Raw genomic sequence first — 6,020 nt, forward strand, 5'->3', positions numbered from 1 at the left:
CTACTGATTACTTTTCTCTAATATAGATGACAAGATATCTTCTATGCAAAAGTCTATACCGTCGCCAGACATGTTCCCGTCAATCATGTCTGGCGATGGTGTAGACTTTTGAATAGTAGATATCTTGTCATCTATATTGGAGAAGAGTGATCAGCAGAAAGGCTGATAGATTGGGCTTTTTTTCTATATGCACTAACTCGGGCATATTATTTTGATAGGGTAATTAGAATGGAGTTACGTAACGTTTGATAGGCTTAGTAGAGCCGGTTAAAATCACATGCTACGTAACTCCATGCTTACAAATTTATCAAATTGGTTGAGCAAGATGCATAGAGCAACGCTCAATAAAAGTGTGTTGTTCAACTGTTGGGACCACATCTTCAACGTGTATCAACACATTTTGACCTAAAACAAACACAGTGACCCTCCATGTATCCTTTAAAGCTTCTAAAGAGAAAGTGTTATGAAGGGTTTCTAGAATGCCACAACTTTGAAGGTAGTGTTCCTGATCAAGCTCACAAGAGACGAGGAACTCCTCACCAACTTCGAAGACGGTAACGACCAGCTTGAATACAGAATCAACAAGCTGGAGTCAAGCTTGAAAATTATCGGGATTCACATACTACAGCAAGCATCTGATCTTCTTCAAAGAATGTTGAAAGCATGTCAAGGCAAGAAAACACAATAAATTATAACCATATTGCTAAGGAAGCAATGATACTCTATTTTCCTTTCAATCTCGTTTGTGGTTCCGATCAGGTCAACGACGGTGGACCTGATCGGAAACACAAACAAGAAGATGGGATGAAATTTAAAATTCAGAAATTGCCACCTTTACTTAGCTTCCTTATTTTCACTGCAGTTGTTGTTGGTGTAAGTTTTCTAGACTTGCTAAACATTATTTCTACCCTCGATGCCTGTGAGACTGCTTTGTTAGTCTTCTCCTATTTTCTACCTACGTGATAATCCTGACCATGCAGCTCCCTAGCAAAGTGTCCATCTGTATTTTTTTCTTTTAGAGATACAATAGACGAAATTACATTACCGGATACACTTTCATATTTGCACTTGATTCAGATTTCGCATCTGTTAAGATAATTCCATCGGTCAGATTCGTTAGAAGTTACTTTCTACCCTGTGTCTCTTCTTCAATTAGCTCTCAGATGATATAGTTTTCCATCAACAACCCATTTTTCCTCAAAAGCATTCTCTTACCCTACCTTCTGGCATATAATCATCAACCCGAGCGAGCAACCCAACCATATAAATTTTGGCCAGGGCAATAACTATATTGGTTTTCCATTCTTGTTTGATGCAGTGCGAGGCTTCAAGGGACCTCTAAGGGTCCAATACACACTTAAATTTAAGTCCAATCGCTATTGGTTCTCTGTAGTGATGAAAAATATTGATCCCTTCTCAAAACTTGACACGCATAAACACGAGCACCAACCGTCAGTAATTCATAACAGGGTATCTGCACCATCTTTATGAGGTCCTCAGCCTTATCAATTTTGAACCCATCAAACTTAACGGTACAATGCAGGATCTTGTTTGAATGATCAATGCCTAATCGGTTAAAAACTGCATTCACAAAAACATTATACTTTGTTTGTGTTTTTCCGATAACCTTATCAGTAATACATACTTAACTCCCACACATATGACAGTGGATCCATCTACAAGCACCTTATTATTTCTAGCCCATCTATGGCTTAAATTGAATAAACAGATGACTAGCTTGTTGCAACAGATGACACATCTGTTTATATTGTCAATCAATTGGAGACATCTGTTACGACAGTGATCAACCTGTTGTAGAAATCAAACAGATATATACATCTGTTGCAAAAAGATTGCCAGTATGTTGTAAGTTATCTAACAGAAAGAATATATTTTGTAATAGATTACCCATTTGTTAAATTTATTTTAAAGTAATTTTCTTTTCTTTTAGAGATACAATAATTTATAAATAGGTCCCTCCTTACAAATATGGATGATCCAGATTCGTACAAGAATATTCATATTGAGTCCTTGCATGAACTTCAAAGGCAATTTGATTGATGAACTCCAGAGAGATATTTGGCTGACTTCGGAGCAAGGCTGCTGAATGTTTGATTGACAATAATAATAGTAGTAGTAATAATAATTAGGTAATGTTTTTTATTTTAGAGATTATTTTCCTCCTTTTGTATATCAAATCTACCCAAGAGATTCAAAAATCTATGAACATTCATTTCATTTTATTGTCGACTATGAATTTTTAATTCTTATTTAGTATTTAATAATAATCATTCTGTTTATTCTTTGTTCTCAACATGTCGAAGGTTGGTGGTAGGGATTGAGAAAAAATTTGTGTCAACAGTTAGAGGTTAATCTGCTATGACAGATCGATCATATGTTGCACCTGACGGTTATTAATTAAAAAAGGCTATTGTTGTTATTGAGAGGGTGAAAAGAAAGACATGACTCGGAGTTCCGATTATTCAATATGAAAAATATTTCGTAAATAAATAATAAGAAAAGAAATAATAAACACAATTTATAACCACAATTTTAATAACTGATCATGACTTTTCACCATTTTTATTTTTTAAATTATTTATTATATAATAAAATAATTATTATTTTATTAAGAAATTTGAAAAGATATTTTTTTTATTTATAACATAAAAAAGTAAGCAAATTTGGATTAATGATATGATGATATAGTTATTTTTTTTTAAAAAAGTAGATTATATGTTGCAATAATTAAATTACCTGATGCAACAGGTTCACTATGGTTGGAACAGATGATATATCTATTGTCACAGATGATTTATCTGATGCAACCTATATCGAGTCACAACTCAATAAAACCAGTTCTTGGAAAGAGCTAATTAATAATAATAATCTAAAAAGTCATGATTTATCACAATATTTCTTAATTTAATTAATTCATTACTTTTCACATTAATAAAAAATATAATTAATAAATGGAGGTGAAGAGTTAGATTATATGTTGTAACAGATATGTTATCTGATGTAACATATTTTATATTTGTTGCAACAGATAATATATCTGTTGTCACAGATGTGTTATCTGATGCAACAGATATAGAATCTGTTGCCACAACTCAATAAAAATGGTTTTTCGAAAGACTAATTAATAATAATAATAATAATTTGAAAAGTCATGACTTATATCACAATATTTATTTTCTTAATTTAATAAAATTTTAAATTAATGTATGGAGGTGAATAGTCGCGCCTTTTTGCCTCTCATTCAAATTCAATCCTCTATAAGTAGGTCCGTCCTTACTCAATTGTTCATTCAAATACACACTCTATTTATTTATTGCATCTCGTCTTTCATATTACACTCTAGAAGATAAAATTATGGCTGACCCAGTGTGGGATGTTGCTTTTCTGCAAAACGCCGTGAATGAACTTCGGAATCAACTTCGTGATCTACAATGGGAATTGGGAAGAGTTAGATCAAGAATGCTCCGCGAGATACGCAGGCGGAGGAGGGCCTTGCTACTTCCGATTGAAGATTGACTGGCTGACAATGATGATGCTGATATAATAATAATAATTAGACTATTAGTTTTCTTTTAGTCTATTATATGTATTTTTATTTGTTTAATAAATAAATTATGTTTGATCTCTAATGTTTTAATCCATATTTAATTTTCATTCTGTCTATTATCTTCTCAACAAACATTTCGACGATTCGACGTAAAAAGGAGTAATTTAGAATCCAGTAGCAATAGCAAGATTTATCTGTTGGGTTTGTGGTTGGGGTTGATTTGTGTTGTTTCAAACAAATTAATCATTCGTTGCAGCAGATAATTAGTCTGGTGCAACAGATAGACATCCTGATACAACAGATAATACCTCTGATGCAACAGATAATACGATGATGCAACAGATAAATAGTCTGATGCAATAGATTACTCATCTGATGCACCAGATTATTGATCTGTTTAAATTGTGGGCACTTATGCTGGATTCATAATCGGGGTTCTATCCATTGTTGAAAAAACAGAAGTGTACCCAGATGGTAAATACGAATAAAAATCGTAATTTTACTTACTAAAGTAACCTATGAACTAATGCCAAAGTGGAAAGTGATGTAGTAAACAAAATTTGACCTAAGAAATTGGTCAGATCGCAGCAGTAGCGCTGTACCACCACCACCAACAACAACAAATGGTCGACAAGAAGAAGATGAAGCAGAAGATGATGAATAAATCAGCAGAAACAGAAACAATTAACTACAAAAATTGCTAAGAGAGAGAAAGATGCCTTTTCCCCCTCCGTTTCTCATTATTTTAGGTATACATTGGGATCAAAGTGTAAATTTAAAAACTTGTGGGTTATTTTAAAACTTCCCCAACTTTCTTAATACATAATAAAGTAATTGTTACTTTCAACTAATAATTAAGACTTGTGTCACCTACACCTTATTTTAAAACTCTTTTGTCACCTGTGGCCCAAACCCCCACTTCAGTTTTTAAAAAATGTATATTCCATTAAACATACGTTCAATATTAAGTGGGTGTTTGAATAAGTTTATATTTTGCTCAAAATAGCTTTTAAATTATTTTTTACTTTTTTAAGTGTTTGACAAATTTTAAAATTGCTTAAAAAAAGCCAAAATTTACTTTTTATAAGCCAAAAACTAAAAGCTCCAATTCCCAACTTATTTTTTTGGCTTATAAGTCATTGTATTTTGACCAATTAAAAGATATTTTTTCCCTCAAAATTCTTCCTTATTCAAAAATTATCCTTGTGTAGCCCCAAAATAGTTTTTAATGCTTAATGCTTGTATTGATTGAATATTTTCACTGTTTGTATTTATGGCGAACTTAACTCTATTTATATTAGTACTTCTTTTATATTCAACTTCTAATTTATGAAATATGAATTTTTATATATTATTCTCTTTCTTTAATATATTCTTTTAAATTTGGACGATTATTATTGTACAACATATGAATTTCTCACATAAAAAAATAACTCACCAACTAAAATATATGGAGAACACTCATTGAAGATATATAACTTGATGGACGATTAGTGAGTGATTCATCTATATTTTATAACGCAATATTCGTATTTGTCAATATTTTAATAGTGATAGTCATTACTAAATCAACGAGCAATATATTTTCTAATTAAGAGTCTTTTTATCAAACAAATAGTATCATTTGTGACCAACTATTTATCTATTAATGTAATTATAATGATTAGTAAGATATATATTTTGCTTAATGATTTAAACTCTTTGAACAAAGAAAAAGAGGTTTTTTAGCACACAAATTAATAGTTATTAATGAATATATATATATATATATATATATATATTAATTTTAATTTGAACCATTTAAGAAATAAAATTAATAATAATCAACTCTATATATTGTTAACAACTTTAAAGATATTACAGACATTTTGACAAAAAAAAAAGTACTTAAAAGCACTTGTTTACCAAATACATTAATAATTTTTTTTATAGTTTCAACACTTTTATCCAAGCACGTAATTGCTTATTTTTAAAATAAATTCAGCACTTTCAAAAGTACTTTTAAAGAATTTTTTAAAAGCCATTTTTTTTCAGTCCATCCAAACAAGCGCTAAATAACAAAAATGAAAATCAACTCATTTGAAGAATAAACGTGTCACACTTACATTTGATACATCTACTAGTATAGGTACCCGCGCGATGCGCGGAATATTCTTTTAGAAATATTTATTAAAAATACTAACTTATTCAATTTGAAATTATAAAACTAATTATTTTTTTATTATATCACATTAAAATATTTCAAAAGACAATGAAATATTAAAAACAATTTTGAATATGAAATTATCACTGAAACACGATAACTAATCACAATTTTAATTATTTTAGATGTTTTGATATGAAAAGAATAATATTAGTATTTGTTTGAATCATATTCCATTAAATGATTTTCCAAAATAATAAAATTTTAGATATTAAATAATTATTAATTTTATTGTTGAATTTTTACTTT

The sequence above is a fragment of the Capsicum annuum genome, chromosome 5, assembly GCF_002878395.1.
Source record: "Capsicum annuum cultivar UCD-10X-F1 chromosome 5, UCD10Xv1.1, whole genome shotgun sequence".
Classification (NCBI taxonomy): domain Eukaryota; kingdom Viridiplantae; phylum Streptophyta; class Magnoliopsida; order Solanales; family Solanaceae; genus Capsicum; species Capsicum annuum.